This window comes from Maylandia zebra, linkage group LG13, assembly GCF_041146795.1.
Source record: "Maylandia zebra isolate NMK-2024a linkage group LG13, Mzebra_GT3a, whole genome shotgun sequence".
Taxonomy (NCBI): domain Eukaryota; kingdom Metazoa; phylum Chordata; class Actinopteri; order Cichliformes; family Cichlidae; genus Maylandia; species Maylandia zebra.
The window spans coordinates 8,586,799-8,606,872 of NC_135179.1; the positions used below are offsets into that span (position 1 = coordinate 8,586,799).

The 20,074-nt window shown below is 39.3% G+C and overlaps 1 protein-coding gene across 5 annotated transcripts in view; it reads right to left on the reverse strand.

Moving 5' to 3' along the window:
* The window catches only part of wdpcp (WD repeat containing planar cell polarity effector), an 86,785-nt gene that overhangs the window by 66,077 nt on the left and 634 nt on the right, over window positions 1-20,074 (reverse strand). The window contains exon 1 of one of the 5 annotated variants that reach the window (XM_076891477.1): window positions 8,359-8,479. The exons of the other annotated variants lie outside the window; for them this stretch is intronic. The gene's annotated coding sequence lies outside the window, so the exon portion shown is untranslated. Of the gene's footprint in view, window positions 1-8,358; window positions 8,480-20,074 lie in introns of those variants that run through there. 5 annotated transcript variants of the gene reach the window in all.

Sequence of the window (20,074 nt, forward strand, 5' to 3'; positions counted from 1 at the left end):
GAAATAGAGGAAACAAGGAGACTGATGGGGATACAGAAAATGAGAGCACAAATAGGGGAGTTTGTACTGGACAAAAATTAGCCCTGTGGTCACATATGTATCTGAGCAGTTGGGCAGGATAAAGCAACTGAGGGTGAGATCGTTCACACTAGGTATATGAGGAGACATATACTGCATTGCCAAAAGTATTCAATCACCCATTCAAATACTAAGTTCAAGTGCTCAAATCACTTCTTTGGGCACAGGTGTATAAAATCAAGCACATAGGCATGCAGACTGCTTCTACAAACATTTGTGAAAGAATGAGTCGTTCTTAGGAGTTCAGTGAATTCCAGTGTGGTGACAGGATCCCACCTGTGCAACAAGTACAGTCATGAATCTTTCTCACTACTAAATAATCCAAAGTCAACTGAAGTAGAAGTAGAAGTGATTAGGAACGACAGCAACTCAGCCATGACGTGGCAGGCCTCGTAAAATCAGAGAGTGGGTCAGAGGATGGTGAGACACATAGTGCGCAGGGGTCTCCAACTTTCTGCAGAGTCAATCACTACAGACCTCCAAACTTCATGTGATGTTCAGACTAGCTCAAGAACCACTGTGTGATTTTGGGTTTTTTTTTTTTTACAAGTTAGGCTCAGTCCCTTAGATCCAGTGAAATAAAATCTTAAGGTTTCAGCATACCAAGACATTTTGGACAACTTTGTGTCTTCTCATCCAACATCAGTGTTTGACTTCACAGATGTGGTTCTGAAAGAATGATCAAAAATTCCCATAAACACATTTCAAAACCTTCTGGAAAGCCTTCCCAGAATGTTTGAAGCTGTAATAGCTCCAAAGGCTGAGTGGACATCCTATTAAGAATAGGATGTCACCCAAAGCAGTATAGTACAGCGGTCCCCAACCCCCGGGCCATGGACCGGTACCATTCCCTGAGTCGTTTGGTACCGGGCCGTGAGAGTTTAAGCTCCGGTGTGAAATTTATGGTTTTCAGGGTTTTTATCGTTAACTTGGTTTCCCTGGGTCTTTTCCCATGTTGTAGTTGTGCGTCTTATTTTGAAAGAAATATTTACGCATTACCATAGCGACCAGAGTGCATTAAGGGGCAGAGAGGAGGATGTTACTCTCAATGTTGTTGGCGCATTTCAGGAAGACGCTGCTAATAAAGTTACACAAACGAATTCGTGTTTATTATTATATTTATAAAACACCAGTTTTTGTCTTGGTTGTAACATTTTATTTTGTTGCATTTATCCACGACACCTTAAAGGCTGGTCTATGAAAATACTCTTTGACATTAAATCAAATAAAGGTTTGAGAGAAGAGCTTGATAAAAAAAAGAAAAAAGCAAAATGATTAAAAAAAAAAAAGTCTATTCGCTTTTGTTTATTATTAAAGTTCTGGTCATTAAAACAAGTCAATGACTGAGTTCCGTATAAATGTTTACTATGCGCATCATATTTTAATTTGGTTATTTAAAGTGTAGTGCTTTGCTTAATTCATCTATGTTAGAAAATCATTTGAATTTTTGTTTCATGATGGCATAATTTGATGACAAAATATTGAAAAATTATTAAACAGAACCATTTGTGCTTTTTAAATATCAAATGCTAAATCAATGCATTACTCTGCATGAAGTTTCCTTGTTTGTTTGTTACAGTGACTGGTGCACCTAAAGACTTCAACATTTGCATACATATAGTACATAGACAAACAAGTGCACGCACACACACTCGCACAGTACTGCCCAGGTCCTGGACAGCTGCCACACACATTCTGGTTTCTGGCTGGGGTTGCTGTGGGTTACCTGTCCCCCTGCAGAGCTTTGTGGGGGTGTACAGAGGCGCTAGGTGAGGGGTTGGAGGGGGTCTAGGTTATTGTACCCCATCTTTACACTAGTAAAGAGACTGCTTTAACATCAAAGGGTGGGGAGGGAAAACATACGACTCCCCTTTCAAAGACAGTCCACAGGAACTACGACCTTGCCTGCTCTCTGCATCTCTTCTCTACTCTCCTTTCACTGTCCCCTCTGGGTGGTTACTGAGTGTATGAACAGTTATGTGTGTGTGAGAGACAGAGAGACCGAAAGTGTCTTTGTAAGTGTGTACTTCGATATGTGTGCATGTGTCTGTGACAGACACATCGGCATGGCTGAGAGTGTTTTAACCTTGTGAGTCTGTTTGTATGTAATGGCAAAATTAAGTCCTGGAACACTAGTAGCAGCGACCTAAAAGGTGGTTTTGAGCACTTTAGAAGATGTTATAGGTTTTCTGGATCAAAATGTACCTTATAGTTAAATCAATGAGTGTGTGTGTGACCTTACTTATAGACTGTTGTTGTTATTTGATTAACAAAACTGTATCCTACGCCTGAGGAAATGAAACTCTTCTTAAATAAAACATTAACATTTTTTTTATTGTAATCCTGGTATTCTTTTGGAGGAAAACACATTTCTTTGGATGACACCAAACATCCAACAAAGGATCCAACAAACAAAAAACACATATTGACCTCCATGCATGTGGAAAGATCTCAATTTTTTTGTGGGGCAATTTTCTTAACTTCTTGTTTACAATTACAATAATTAACCTCACTAACCTGCGTTGCTTTAAAGCTGCATTCTTTTTAATGGTCAGCGGAGGTGAACCTTTGGTGGTTGCACCAAAATGGCATGAAGTTCTGTTGTAGAGAAGTTCATGGCAACAACCCTCACCTCCCTTGCTCCCTTAGTAAAGTTTCCTGACAACCTTATGGGTTTAATTGCTAGTGTGATTTTAAATAAAACGTGAAGCTCATTTTGTAAATTATGGTAAGTGTTAAGAGCCAGGAAGAAGGATTAACCAATGTATGAGTGTCCAGATTCACAGTTTGAGCCACTGCTTGCTTATTAAATCTGGTTTCACAACACAAAAATGTTACACAAAATGCTCAAGGTCTCATAACAGGAATTCAGTAGCCATGTCTATTTCTAGACTGTCTATATTCACAAGAGATGTTAAAACTTTGCAATAAATCGAGGGTCTATTAAGGTTGTGGTCCAGATCTCAAGCCACTGCAATCAGAATGAGACTCAGTCGGTAAGCCTGCCTTCGTTTTGTGACATAACATCTCAAGAATCCTCTCCTACAGGTGTGTACTCTTGTTTTCTTCTCCCCCAAGCTTCTTTCTAACTGACAGATGAAAATGCCAGAGGCATTTCTGTCACCCGGTGCACTGGCCCCATCATTGCAAGAAGACTGATGTGATAAATTACGGGGTTAAAGAGCTGCCATGGGGTGACTGACACAAGGCAATCACAGCCTTGCCTCATTCCGCTGCCCTACAACACACACACACACACACAAACCTTCACTAAACATCACACACATACCGCAGTTCCCTTCTCACCTACCTGGCTCTGTGCGAATTTGTCTGTCACTTTCCCCCTCCTGTTTTCCTCATGTACCTTCACTTATCATCCCTCTACCTACTTGTCCCTTGTCTTTTATCTTTTTCCCCCCACACTTTCTAGTCTAGTTTTTCCGAGGTACCTCCTATTAGAAATGCATTAAGCTTTCTGACCCTGTCTGCAAGCGTTCACTCTCTTCCTGGCAATTTCGACTCACCTCATTCTTTGTCTTGTCGCTCTCAAAGGACACTGTTTCAAATTTTATGACTTTTTTTCCCCCACAAGTTTTATCTCCTACATACACCCTCAGCTGCTGGCTTGTTTTGTTTAGGCTCTTGGAGAGAAACTTGGCAAACATGAAGAACATACAAAGACAGACCAAAAGGTACACACCCAGAGAAAGATAGTTGGGGTAGTGGGGCAGTGTGTAAATACAGTATTTTCAAACCTAAGGTCAGAGTTTCTGTCAAGTCTCAGTCACTGACTGCATCGACACCCGCACTCATGTATTCAGCGGACACACTCAGGCACTCAGATCAGTCCTACGTTGTGTACACTCCAATCTCTCAAATTTCTGATACGTGAACTCACACAGCACTCCAGAACATGCGTATGCATGGAAAGGGATATATATTATGGTTGGCGCATATTCTCCTATCTTTTGATTCCTAAGGAAATGTACACATGCATATATTTGCATACATATGAAAGGATGCACAAAGACTCACATGAGCTCTTATCTTCACCATACCCTTGAGGTGCAAGGCCTCAAGCTCTCAGTGTTGTACCAAAGTAAAGGAAGGAGGGCAGAATTTGAAACCAATGTGTTTATATAATAATGATAACAATGAGCACAAAACAAAGAATGCAAGCAGTCAAAGAGCTCGAATGTACACACTATTACATGCCCATATACAAAAGGGATGGAGATAAGATGATGGACGAGTCTTGTGCAAACTTTTATGAAAAGTCGCTATGATAGCAGCTCCCAACCGAGCCTATCCCTGCTGTCAAAGGGCGAAAGGAGAGGTACACCCTGGACAGGTTGACAGTCTATACAGTCTAAAAACAGGCATAATATTTATTTCTCCATGAGTATGCACGAGGTGACAGTAGGCTGACTAGTTATGGGTGAGAGGAAAGAGAGGAGAGCAGAGAGAGAAAGGACAAAAACTGACTATGGAAGAAATAGAGTTTAATAATAAGTAATAATTAAAAGCAGAATGGTATGTAAACAGATAGTAAGTGAAAAAGGTGACTGAAGAAGAAATGCTCAGTACATCATGGGAAGCCACACAGCAGCTAAACCTATCCGAGCATAATCCAGAGAGGGTTCAGTCACCTGATCCTGCCCTAACTATAAGCTTTATCAGAAAGGAAAGCTTTAAGCCTAATCTTAAAAGTAGAGACAGTGTCTGTCTCCCAAATCTGAACTTAGACCTGGTTTCATAGCTAATTGTAGACCAATTTCTTAACTACATTTTTTATTTCAGTTCAGTTAAGTAAAACACTTAATAATGGAGCCAAGTTCCATAGTTAAGGTTTAATCACTGCTACCTTAAAAGCCTCAGAGCCCCACCTCTGAATAGTCATAAAACACTTTACTAACCAACTGATACCTCCATGGTGGCTACATCCATCTTTTATAACTTATATGGTGGCGTAATAAATATTATAGCCTTTAGTTGTTACTGTTGGGCCCCAGGGCTCTAGTCATATTCTTGTCAGCATATCTGTCCTACCAGTCTTTCAAACACTCTAGTTCTGAGGTTTCATTAAAGACCTAAGGCATTACAGAACTCCACCCACTGAGGGGAGATAAAGAGGGGACAAAGTGAAGGGTGTGAAGCCTTGTGGCGAATGTATGTACTTAACCATGCACCAACAACCACAAGTACAGTGTATGTTCTCAGCTGTCCCATTACAAGAAAGACGGTTTGACAGAGAAGAGCAGAGAGTGGGCAAAGTGGCGCCAGGCAGCAGGCTGGAAACCTTTTATACAGAGTCCCACAGGAGTCCATTGAACTGTCAGCAGAAGAAGAATAGAAGTGATGGACAGCTGGAACAAAATGATGCAAAGGTAATACTATTCAAAACAGGCGGCAGGTACAGTAGCTCTGCATGAATCCGAATATCTGTCCATTTTTTGGAAAACGAATCATTACATGACCTCTGGGCAACGACACTGTCAAGAGAGTTTGTGTCTAGAAGCACATGTCTACTGTTGTGCGCAGAAGAAACCAGGTGATCGCTTGAAGCACTAGTTCAGGTTTGGAGGGCGTGAGGAGGTGATGTGAGGAGTTGAAAAGTTCAGAGGGAAACAAAGTGGAGACGCACACAAATATACAAAAAAAGAATAAAAAAAATTAAGTATATTAGTCAGTGGAAAAAAGGGAAAAAAAACACTGTTAACTCTGTGTTAGGAACTATAAATGAGGCTTACCATGTGCAAACAGAGCCTTAAATAACGAGCAGTATGGAGTATGATATTTCTTGGCTGGGCTGTTATGAAACCTTTTTGCTTTCATAACAGGCTTTTTGGGGGAAATGACTCGCATCATCCAACTGTCATCTTTGGCATTAAAGAATTTTACCTTCAAGGGCTTTGAACCTCTCCGTATCAACACTTGAGAATAGCCAGATAAAATACAACCACAGGAGAAAAATCTGAGTGATGAAAACTGTTTTTAGGAAGTTATGAGGGTTAGTGGTCCCATGATCTTCACTTCTATTTTAACAACATAAAAGATAGCAAAGGAAAATGCCACATCTTGTGATATGACAAGTTAAGGTGGAGAGAAAAAGGCATCTTTGCATGGGACATGAATATCAGCCACTTAGGAGTCTTATGAGATCTACAACTCAAGATTTACATTTCTGTTTGTGGAGGCCCTAATATGCCAACTATAGATTTCTTTAATAAATTTTTTTTAAGACATGTTACAACGACTTTTACATAAGTGGCCACTAAGCAATTATTTCACAAGGTATGCATTTCTAATTTCGAAGCCAAAGAGGACATGTTTTTTTTTCTTGTCTTTATCAGCTGTTTCCTCATGTGCACATCTATTTTTATAGGCATTTGAAAATATTTGTTTTTTGATTTATATTTTATCCTCCCTTTTCTTTTTTGTTATGATTTGCAAAAGATTGAGAGACTGTTAAATAATATAAACAAAAATAAAATACAGACAAAATCTTTCTCCTTACACAATCTTTCGGACTCTCTGTGTGCCTGTGCTTTTGTGTGTAAGTACAAGAAAAGGAGGGAAAGGACAAGAACGGGGAGACAGAAAGATGTGTGGAGGCTCTTCTAAGCACACGCGTAAACATCATTAGAGGAGGTAATGGAGGGAGGAAGGTGGGAATGAGGGGAAAACCTTTTTTCCAGCAGAGGTATTTACCCAACGCCTGGAGCAGAAACACAAACAAGTACCAGTAATGACTAAGAGTGGTGATGAGAGACAGAGAGAAAGAGATGTTTGGTGGAAAATGTGCAACTGATTGGGCAGAAAATGTGGTCTCCCAGCAAAAGAGAGTGAGACTTCCACCTTGAAGCCAATAAAATGTTTGAACAAGCAAAAATTTCTACATTTAGCCAGGATTAAAAAAAACTTGATGGTGGTGGTCTTTCATTCCTGTTCAGCTAATAGTTCTAATCCAGGCAAGTGTTTCACTAAAAGCTGAGTGTTCTGCCCTAAAGCAACACCTAAGGCCAGGAAAGGCAATACTTCCAAACCACCGGCACAATTGCTCGGCTTCAAAGAGATTCTCGGGGACTAGGAGCCTCTCTGGTGTCTGTCCCCTGTCACAGAGAAGGTGACGCATGTCACACTGACCGTGGTTTTGTTTATGTTGTTGGATTTTCTTCTTTTAAAGCTGTCTGGTTCCCCGTTGTTTGCCCCTCACCTTCTGACCATAAACAGCAAACACACAAACACACACACACATACACTAAATGTGCACAGACACATTCATAAAAACACAAAACATGCAGCTCAAACATGAAAAAGTGTCTTACTTTTTCATTCATTTATGAAGCAAATTACCTGCCCAAAATTATCAGTTAATAATAAAAAGTACACTCCTGCACATAGATGCAAATCCCTCTCATAATCAGGACACAGAAGATCATTCTTGCTTAAATATTAAGTTCTTAAGTATTAACATAAAGCCGACAGCAATGCTGGTAACCAGTACAATGTGCACTTCATAGTGATTGCCACAACTACACTACTGTAGAAATTATTTTGCTCCATATTGACATGATAATATCACCAGCTGCTGCAGATCTGTTGGCTGCACATCTATGATGTCAGTCCTCCCTGTCTACCCAAAGGTGCTCTGTTGTTACAGAGATTGGGTGGCTGTGGAGGCTTTTGGGGACTAGTTAACTTATTATCATGTTAAAAAACAAACAAAAAAAGTTGGGTACCCTGTGGTCATAAAGGGATGGACATGGTCAGCAACAATACTCAGGTATGCTGTGAACATTAAAGAGTGCCAAGAAATGATCCCCGACATCATAACATTTTCCATCTGGCACCAACAACCACTCAAAGTCACTTCAGTCACCTGTCTTCTTCATTCTCATGCTCACTTTAAACTTTAAAAGACCGCGTCCATGTGCCTAAATGCACAGACTTGTCGTCATCTAATTGGCTGACTAGATATTTGCGTTAACAAGTGTACATCCACTAATTAAAAGTGATTGGCCACTTAACTACTTTTTCTTCTCACACGCAGGTGTAAGCACCTTAATACCAGTAAGCACAAACCAATTTCAATACAGAGAAACTAGTTTTTGATTTGAATGGTCGATGTATAATGCACCTTTGCAAAGTTTCAAGACCAAGAAAGGCGTTAGCTTTGTTTTTGAGTCTGTGCGCACATCCAGAAAACATTGACCTTAGCTGAAACTTCCCTGTTGTGTACTTAACCACATATGCGCACTCAGGTACACACATACACACCTGTCAAGGTCTCAGGAAGACCAGGGCCTTTTAAGGTTGTTGTCAGAAGCACTGAGAGAGATAGACCGAGGCAAAATGAAAGGTCACAATGAACGTCCCCTAGACTTCTCAGCGGTCTTATTTCGCCGTCACACACTCACACACACGCTGTCTGTCACCTCCCAGACGAGGCCATGACACCTTGGACACCTCTCAGCAGGCAGTGCCTCCCTCTGTCCATCTGTCTTTCTGACAGGTTGACATGGCGCAGAGCGGTCGGACGTCGATGACACTCAGAGCAAGAGGTTTGTTCTCTTTGCTGTGACCTCAGAGATGGACACTGGTGTCCTATCTCTGTTCTCCCACCGCTGCCGTCAACTTAGAAGAGGAAATAAAATCCTTTCTCGCATCGACTCCCAACTCTTCTTCTCTTTAGCTGGCAGTTGTCTGTCATGAGCATCACTGCAGGGTCTATGTGGAGACTGCAATGAACATAATCTACAGATTAAAACCAATTCTATGACAGCAGCTGTAATAATCAAACTTTATTCAGCTTGTCCAATTCATAGATTCTGAAGGAATTTAGTCAAAGATGGTGTTAAAATCATATTTACCAAGTATTTGGTAAAGGAAAACAAATTGCCTGTGAAGTTTAACTATAAAATCTTGGCATAATGGTATGACCGAAGTCACGAAGGCCAACAAATCAACACAGTACTAATATAAATATGAAACAGCAGTAGGAAAAGTATAGGTCCTCATCAGTGGATTTCTTGCTGTTGTTTAGGTAACAGGAATATCACTTGAGTGGTTAATCAAACTTAACAATTTCATAAAAACTACAAATGAAAAAAGAATAACTTTTTAACCAAATATTTCTGAATATATAAAGAGTAACTAGGTTACTTTTTAAATGACCATGCTACCTAGCTTTTTTCTTAGACTACATATAGTACAGTTTGCCTTGACTTTAAAGGTGCCCAATAGAATCTAATGCTCTGGCGTCAACAGAAAAACAAAAATAATAGAAGAATACTACAAACTACCAGGTGTTGTGGAACTTCAACATTAGTTGCTACTGTGCAAACATAAGAAACATGCAAAGCCAAAGCAGAGTATAGCTGTCAAAAAGTCAAGAACAATAAACAGAAATGAGACAAAGTGAAAACTGCAGCAGGTAACGCTAAAGGTCTGCCAGCTATCTGCAGTCACTTCCAAGCAGTTAGGGGTGGGGTGCTATCTTTGGTTCTTTTCCAGGCAAGCATCTCTGGTGAAAGTGCCCATCCCCTGTCAAGCAATATAATGTTTTTGATATGAATCTATTCAATCTAATGAATCTAATCAGTAAGGATTATTTAGACCATAATCGAGCAGCCCTAAGTGGAAACCAGTTTCTTAATTTCTTTCTATACCTGTTCACCATTATCTGCTAGACGAAATGTTAAAATCTCCAAAAACTGCATGCATTTATGCATATGCATAAAAGCCATTACCTTGGTTACAAAGGGTTTGTATAATAAACAAAAACCCCAGGTAAAGTTTGGCCTTTGTATCGCTACGGTTTTCTGACGCATTTTCAGCTTTCCATCATTACAGAGTCTGATAATTTGCTGCCTGCAGTAAAGAGGTCAGTGAAACTGGTGAGGAGGTTTAAAATCAGAGTACAAAATAAGACAACAGTGTACACACACACACACACACACACACACACACACACACACACACACACACACACACACACACACTTGGCTATTCTCCATCTGTCTGAGAGCCCAAGCATCCAGCCATGCGTAAAAACAGCACTGTCCTGCCCAACACTCCTCCAAGAGTACAGTCATTATGGGACTGAATGGCATGGCCTGCACCCCATGACACACATGCACACACACGCGTGCGCACGCACACACATTTCAGTGTTGTGTTCTTTTAGACTCATGACCTATCTTTACTTCCCTTTGACACACACATGGAGTCTTACAGGTTCAGTTATACTTCAAGCTCAGGTCCTCTACCTGAGGCCTGGGAGCTTTTATATAAAGGGAAATTTTACAGCACTCATTTCTGTTGTACATGCAGGATCGTTGGGTCAAGTCATGTCTTGTCAGGCCCTGTATCCTGTTTCCATTGAGCTTGACAGTTAAGAGTAGCACAGGGGCTGAACAGGGCCCCGTGTTAAACACATTCACCCTGCAGTTAGCCCTGTCTGACTTCAAGAAAACAGCTCATCTTTCACATCAAACAGCTATACAAACTTTGACACACCTACAATTCAAAGTTTACCACAATTAGTTGAATAGCTACAGCTGACTGTCAACCATTTTTTCATCCTGTTTTAAACCCCCCCCCAAAACTTCATGTTTCCATTACCTATAATGCCATCTGTACATTTAGTAATTGCTCATCATTATGTGGGTAAGTTAAAAAGAACACTAGCAAAAGCCTTAAGTCTCAACTCCTTTAACAGTCTTTAACAAGTTGGACTTTTAACTACAGGGCCATTATTATTTGCATAAGTACAATTTAAGTATTTGCCATCATGCTCCTGGTAGACACCTATAATATAATACCCACTCACTAAGCAGCTAAATTATTGTCTAGATCAGGGGTGTCAAACTCAAATACACAGTGGGCCAAAATGCAAAACTGGAACAAAGTCGCGGGCTAACATTAATATTTATTGAAAAAAAAATCTTCCTCCAGATATAAGAATGAATCTTTTCTTATGGACTCAAACAAGTGTTGCTGAAAAACTGAATATGGAACAAGCAAAGCTTAATACTAAACAATATATATATATTAGCTGTATAATACCAGTAGGCCAGTTCTAATAGTAATTTGGTATGGCTTTGCAGGCCAAATATAATTAGGCTGGGCCAGAGTTTGACACTTATGGTCTAGATGTTCCATGTCACTCAAAAGCATCCAAAACACAAACCTTGCCATCCACAACTTTTCAGCTTTATGCGTGCCAGGCTAAAGAAAGGCTATATACGTACCCATGATTGGTAAAATAATTATACTATACTACTACTACTACTACTACTACTACTACTACTACTACTACTTCGCCTCCACTTTGTGTCACTACCAGTAATTTTACCTTTCATCATTTGAAGTCATCCAATGTCATGGACTTCCTGTGGCATATAAAAACCTAATAGATTTGCTTCAGCCAGTTTGCTTTACAGGTGAAGTCACAACTGTGATTGGTGGAAAGTGAAATTAGTCATTAGCTGTCCAATCAACTTAAAACCAGACTGAGTAAATACAATCCTATTTAAAATAATTATTTAACAGAATAAACAATATTTTTTTCGCTTTACTTGTGATTTTCCTTGAGGGGAAGATCAAAAGCTCTTTGAGGAGTGCCAATATTTTTCTACACTGTATGTGAAACAGTGCAGATGAATCATGTGACTGTGGAAACAAGTTTCCCAACGCCATTCTCTATAATGTGTGACAGAACCTTCCCTTCACCCCCTTCTCTCCCATGCATGCCCATAGGCTTAACGTCGTCTGGGTGGGACGATCCCGCCGGCTCACTGTCGGCACGGCAACGAGTGCTATCCTGGCTAACATCTGCTGCACGACCCGGGGCCACTCAGAATGGGCCTTAATCCCCACACAGCCATGTTGTGGGGGAAAACATTCTTTCCTTTTAGAAAGAGCAGACAAACAGGGACAGGCGGTGTTGCTGGTAACCTGCAGGCAACTGGCCTCTTGGAAGGACCTGGAATGCTGTCGGTTACGTGGCCCCCAATTGTGCCACGGCCCATTATGGCTGTGCAGAGGGGTGTGACCGCCAGCATCGGCAGCAAGTTGCCATCGCTGGTCCAGTTGGATGGATTTGGATTTTGAAGTTAATGAAAGGTGGTGCGAGTGGGCTTGCTGGGGTGGGTCAGAGGGGGGTTTGTGAGCCAGACTTGTTATGCTAAAACAACAGTTGCATTGATAAAAACAAATGTGAACCACATTCCACTCTGTCCTCTCCTGTGCGAGCTTGCCACCACATCAACTGGCTGTGGGTCCAGGATATTGTTGCTGCAGCATTTCTGGTCATCCTTCAGTGAGTTTTCCATGCGTTGGTTGCCGTCAACAGCAGAGAGAACAGGGAATAAGTTTTCAGTGAGGACCCAATGCACAACATGTGGCAGTTTAGTGCCCCCTTGTGGGCATGGTAAAGAGAAAAGGTGCTCTGGAAGCACATAAATACACCTACAGACACTTCTAGCAAGAATCATTCAAAGTCATAACACGACAAGTGAACAACTCTCCCCTCCGAAACAAGCCGAGCCATGATCCTTCATATTACTGTTTCTGATAAAGATCTTCTCTGAGGAAATGAAGACAGAGCCCCATCAATCAGTCCATCAATTGCTGTGAAATATGTATTTGTCTTAATATAGAGTTTGATTCCATCAAACCCATTTCACGGACCATTTCCTTATGCAAACACCTCTGGGAGAAAGAGGAAGGGAGATTGGCAGAGTGTGAGTGAGGCTTGCTCACAGGAAGAAACACACCTCTGAGGATGGCTCGGTGTGTGTACATTATGAGATTTAATTGAATAGTTCTGCATCAGTGCCAAAAAGTTACGTTAGTGTGTTTGCAGAGGTCTGTGTTCTTATTGATTGAGGGCTTAGTTGTTGTTTTTTTATATCATCATCATCATCATCATCACCATCATCATTTTCACAGCATGCCAACATAATCAGAGTGCTTCTCAGGTTTCAATCACAGACAGTGAAAGCAACCAGCTCAAGAAATATCAGTACATAGGTAAGCAAAGTTATGACAGTCTTGTATTTTTGATTAGTTTTGTTTTCAAGTCAGACCTTTCTGTAAGTTTCCACTTAAAGCTGTTTTGCCCATTTCAGTTTAGTTAGAAAATGTTTAGCTATAGCTCAGGGTTTTTTTTAAGTTTTAGTCTAAATTATGCAAGAACTGACATTTGTCAGGGCAAGATTTAAGAACCTCAGAACAACACCTCAAACACACAAATTAGAAAATTATAGATGTTACTTTGTGGGTTAGATGAAGCCCAAAATTATGATCATTTTTGTTTTTGGGAGCGCATATGTGAGGATGGATGACTGCAGACCAAATCTAAAGGGAACAAATAAAGTAACCCAAACCTGAACATACATGTTTACTTATACCAAACATGTAGTTTAGTATGGTGACATTTCCTCTACATCTCATATTAGTTTTGCAAGTGCACCAAATCTTTAAAGTTGGGAGGGGGGTTTCTAAATATTTGTTTTGTATTAATTTCACATAAATCAAATGTTTTTACACACCGATTTAGCTTTTATTTGAAAATATATAGGCCCGGACCTACAGCAGTTCAGGTGCAGATAATGGGAGGGAAATATGAAGTTAACATAAATGATTTTTGTGTAGGGGAATTAAAAAATTTGCTGGTACTATTATATTTACGACCATTTAATTAAAATTCAATTAGGATAATTTTTTTATTGTAAATAAAAGATTAAAATCAGTGGGGTCAGGGGAAGAACGTTAATTATCAGTGATTCAGAAGATCTGATCCACTCTATTTTATTTATCACAAAACAAAAGACTGTTGTTGTTTTTTTTACTTTTAAAGCTAAAGCATAAATCGTATGTGGAATGTTAGGTTGAACTTTTAGTAAAAACTACACAATTTAAAAAAAAAAAGTTGAGAACAAATCTGGGTGTAGAATTCGAGCATTCACACATGACCTTTACCCAGCTTCTTTTTAACCATTTGTCTCTCTCTGTTTGCCTTTATGTGCAATGTTACCAGACTTTTAATATTTTATGTCCCACAATCCTTGCTTAGACATTAGGTAATACATTCTACATTAGGTAATCTACCTCACTAACACCATTTCCATGTACCCCTTTTCACAAACGTATGCTCTTCTTATACAGTGCTAACAACCCCAGTATATCATTAAATAATTGCCATTTTCACTTTTTTTCTTAATTGTCCTTACTTGTTTTACTTCACATTTTAAATTGTATTTCATCATATGGGTTTAAATGATGCATTGAATGTGTCTTGTATAATTTGTGTATATAATTGTGTATAATTGGTATGTGTATGTTGTGCAAACTGACCCCACGATTTTTTTTTTTAATCCACACCTTCTTGCTTAAAGCACACGTGACTGCTAACTTTCCTAAACTTTCCTTGTATATTTTTTGGAATAGGTTTAGACAATGCACTGTTGCAAAAATGGTTTTCATGTTTAAGACAACTGAGCAGTGCCGTGTTACGGCGTGGGTCTAGATTAAAAAAGGTCTGAATCCCTTTTCATGTCAAATTCCAGTAAAACTGACAGCTGTTCCCATTCTGCTGCCAGCCTGCTGCAGCAACAAGTGCTTTTGGATAGTCTTCAATACAAATCCATCAGCAGCTTTTTCCAAGTGCTGCCTGAAGAGTCATCTATGACTTACAGGTAAACTGTAGCCATATACTGACATCTAGTGAATTATTATGGTTACTGCAAATAATATCCCAACAGGATGGGGCCACACAAGTTCAAACAACACAGCACCTGCATGCATTACAGTGTGTAGATAAATAATGGAACAAACATCATCTGCTGCATCTGATCTAAAGCTTCATCAATTAATCTAAGACAGAGACATGACACTGCGGAGACAGATATGCCAACAAGTAAGCAAGGTGATGGCACGAGGATACAGAAATTGAATATGATGAGAGATAACAGTGACAGTGATGTAGTTATCTGCTGCGTATGTGTGCATGTGCACTCGTGTGAATGCAGCCCACTATCTCATGGTGTCTGGCGGTTCACTGTGAGGGCTATTTGGTCTAGCAGCGCAGATAAGAGGGTGATATAGAGGCCGGTGGGTGTGCTGGCTATCAGCCTCCCATGTAACAGGGTCACTCAGGTGTACTATGCGGGGACAAGTGGAGGAGCAGAATAAGGGGAGATAAAGTAGAAGAGGACAGAGCGGGTGGAGATGAGGGAGGTGAACAGGTGAGGGAACAAAAAAAGAGGAGGTGATCGAGTGGACAAAGGAAATGCTGACAAGCACTTATCCAGATTTTGAAATGTACTTTGTATGTGTGGACATATATGTTCATAAAATCTAGACATCACTGAGAGTGATCACACTGCACATGTGTGAGTGTGTTTTTGTGGTTTAAGATTTGTGCATGGGGAAACTTTCACACCTCTATTTTTCTTTCGGTGCTCCGGTTTCACCTGGCGCACACGCACACACACAAACACAGAACATCAGGCTGCTCTGCAAATAAACTGGCACCAGATATTATCATGTGTGCTGCTGCTTTTCTTGGTTTCATTCCGATTTCCTTTTAACAAAGAAAAGTATGCTAATCCCCTCATGTCAACCTGACTGTGGAGACTGCCATGGTAATAAACACGGGAGTGACAGCAACAACAAACTCCTCTGAATATGCGCAGTCATCACGGTCACGTGGCATGTCATTATAAACTTTTGGGGGATTTTGGATGATTTCAGTGGGTCAACAAGTTTGAGGCTGTAGGTTAGCTGAAAGGCAGGTGAATATCCTGTAAACAACATTATCACTGAGTTAGCAAAATATGGAGTTACTTCTAAATCAAGCAGGTAAAAGAAATACAACAAGGCAATGCTGACAAATTTCAGTAACAGTGTGATTTTGACCTAATTCACATAAAAATTAATTATCTCTAATATTAAACAATATTAAAATCACCTGATCGCACAGAGGTATGGAGTGGAACGCATGATATTAATGGCTTAACGGGGTATATTGGGCTTAAAATCAAAGTTTTCATTGGGTCAGAAGTGATACGGTAACTTATGCTGGACACAGACTAGACTGAAGCAGGTTATGCTCAGAGTTTTGATTTAAAAGTCAGCTGCAAATACCACATTTTGACGAAAACTTTTAACTATGCTTTTAATTATAACTATGAACCATATTCAGTCAAAAAACTTTCACTTTGTGAAAATGATATTTGTGTCTTTTTAATGAGTCCAACCTGAATCCATCAAGATTTAATGTTTTTCATACATCAAATGAACCGTTTCTGAGTTCTAATGGGCATCTGTAAGAGGGGGAAATCCATCAATCAATCCACTGAGAGGTAAAATACTTGTATTAACTTATTAATTCACAACAAATTTGCATTATTAGCTTTGCTTTTATTTATAAAGCTTATACAGTTAACAAACAGGAATATGGTTGCCATGAAAAGTTGCCATCTTTGGGTTCGTGGTTTAACTTAAAGCACAGTGCATCCTGGCTCCATCTCAGGTACAGTGGCATATATATCCCCCCCAGAAATATCACTCCTTCATGTTATAAAATGGGAGGCAAGTGAAGAAAAAAAAAAACACTATATGTAAATAAGTAGACCATACAATATCTCACTTCTTAAAAAACTAACATAATACTATGCAGACATTGTGTTTAAACAGCAGCCCTACACAAAGCTGTGAAAACCTGTTTGTCCCTTTCCGATATCATTCAAAGACACAAGTACCTTTCACGCAGAGGGGTAAAAATCTTCCTGCACCTCAGAGGAGCACTGCCAGGTTGCAGCAGCTGCTTCAAACAGCTATGAATCAGGCTATCAAATTCAGAGCCTTTTGAGAAGAGAAGCATTGGTGTAGGCCTCTGTCACTAGCAGATGGGGCAGATTTAGGCTTTGGATAGAGAATTGGTGGTGGTTTGGGTTAATCTTGTGCCTTAGGCTTTACAGACACTTTTGGACTGAGGAAAATATGTGAATGTAATTTGATTAATTATTTTGACCCTTGTCCATCAGTCGCTAGACCGCTGTCAAGCAAGATTTCAGCTTTGCAAACTTTAGTCTGCAGCTGTGTGCAATCAAACATTATTGCAATGGAATAATAATTACAAAAATGTATCTTTAAGACAGTAAATTGGTATGAGGAGTATAAGATCGCTTTTCACTTCCAATTCCTATAAGATGATAAAAACAATTTTGCCACAGAAGTATGGATAAAGAATATGTCCACGTATCTGAGATGTTATTGATTGGTGCTGGACAAATTTATCCATTCATTCATCAGCCAAACACGTCTACTCATTGCAGTCTGTCTCTAATGTGGATAAAACTCCTGCTGTGTTTGTTCCAGTGCTTTGTTGCAGTTGTAGTTTACTTACTCAAAACCTTCTGTCCAGTTCCCAAACCAGCTCGATGGAGTTTAAGTCTGGAGAAATCATTTGAAACCTACTGTTTTTCTAGTCTTGGTTTAGGATAAAGTCCTGACAAAGTCTATCCTTTGTTGCTTTACCTTTTCTCACAATTCACAACAGCACAGACTACAGCACTAGTTTAATAATACATCAGCGAGTGTAGTGGTCACACTGCCATTATACAGACAGATGATAACTTAACTTGAATTGCTTCAATTTCAATTTAAAAAAAGGGGGGGAAACTGTGATGTCCTAAAGCTTTTGACATCAGTAAGCCACTTTGTCATCCCTTACACGTCCAAATACGCCTACTCCTATCTACAAATAACCAAAACAATCCCAAATATCAAAAAACGAACCAAAACAAATGTGCTCAAACTATCAATACCTCAATCAGAATAATATACACTCACTAGTCACTTTATTAGATACACATGTTCAACTTCTCATTTGCCCAAAATATCTAATCCGCTAATCACACGGCAACAACTCAATCCGTTTAGACATAGACAATGGCTGATCTCCTGAAGTTCAGACCATGCATCAGAATGCGGTAGAAAGGTGATTTATTCCTACAGAATCACAAAATTGGATAATATAGGGTTTGTAAAACACTGCATGGTTTGATGAGTCTTAATTTCTGTTTCAACATTTGGACAGTGTGATCAGAACTTGCTGAAAATAAAATACAAACCACCTCATATCACCAGTTCAGGCTGCTGGTGGTGCTTTAACCCTGGAGAACCCATAGGGTCGGATCTGACCCCATGGGTGCTCCAGGGTTTTTGGTGTTATGGGATAATGGGAATATTTTCTTTGCACATGCCCTTGGACACTGAGTAAACACCACATCCTACCTGAGCATTGTACCCAACTTCTGAATACACTGGTTTCCTGAGCATAACAGTGAGTTCACTTAACTCAAATGTTCTCCACAGCCATCAAATCTTGAGATGTAGTTCATAAAACACAGTGGTGTTTGGACTGGATCTAAGCCAAAACACCACTTTTGGATTGGTGTGGAATGGGAGCATGACATCATGGATGTGCAGCCAATGGAGAAAATCAAGAATTAAGGCAATTCTGAAGGTAAAACAGGTCCAACCTGGTATTGCGTCAAAAAGCGATTAGGGAAAAAATAAAACTGAATTGAACTGAACAGTTTAAATATATATATCATTTTTTGATATGACTCATTTACTAGCAAAGTGTCTAAAAACAGGGGCTGTGAATGTAATTGGTATTCGGTTTAGTCTGGAGTAAGTCTGATACCATTCAGGTGTAACAGTATCTCATTTGCTTTTTGTTCAAGTCATGTAATGAGCCTGTAATGAAGCCATAAAATATTGATGCTCACGTTCAACCAACCGATCAACTTAAAACAAGATAGCAGAAAGAAACACTTCCCTTCCTGAGGAAGTACAGGTGAGGAGACTCACAACAGGAGAGGACTCGTTTAAAACAGATCATAACTTATATTCAAGCACAATTTAACAATAATGGGCAAATAAAGACACATTTAAAGACTTTCCTTTAAAAAATACTTCACTCTGTCATACCTTGGCTATGATAGGTCCAGACGATTACTTTAAAGGCAAAAAACTACAAAAAGAATTTACATAAAGAACTATTAAGATTATTGTGTTAGCACAACTACAACTGAAGAACAATTTATGCTTAAAAAAATGCAACCTTTCATTTTATAAATTTCTGTTATATATTTAAAAAAACAAAAAAATTGTTAAAAAAAATGTATCTGTCCAACTTCAAAATCAAAAATACACTTTTTATAAGATATTTTAGTTACTGTATGCTATGCTTGGCACAACCCTGCTGCCAATACTTCAGTCTGGAAACGTTGATTTTAAAAGTATTATTCAATAAATCTTTGACCATTAGATTAAAGATAGTCACCCTCATACTAAATACTCATTAAATTAAGACTTAATTTATGTTAACTTAAGCAACTTAAAATCTATCTTAACCAACCTTTCAGTAGTCAACCCTTATTAGGAATTTCAGCATTTATTTTGAAATCTTAAAAATACTATTCATTACAAAGGCAACAGATTAAACACTTGTATGCAGAATGGATATATGAGTTTGAATTTGTAGATTAGAAAAAAAATGTTCAGGTAAACAGAAATGTTTTTCTCAATAAAATATTACTTTGTTATGCTTCGCTTTATATGTATTTAACATAGTGGCGCAAAACAGGTAATTGACAGATGTGAGCTCTGGAACCTAATGCACTGTGACAGTCAAGGATAAATGTAGTTATATAAAAGGAAGGAAACCTAAATTAATTAATTTTATTTTGGTTACACGGGTAACAAGGTTGCATTGACTCAGTCTAGTCAGAACATACTACAAGGGAAAAATGCTAAATGTATCAAAGAGGTCTGACTTTTAGTTGACCCATATTGTTAACACACAACTCAATCGTGCCATTTCGTCTTTTTTCGGGACGGTTCTGTCTTTTCCCTTCCCAGACTGAATAGGTTTCAGTATCAGGGTTGTGCATATACGGTGGGACAAAATTTG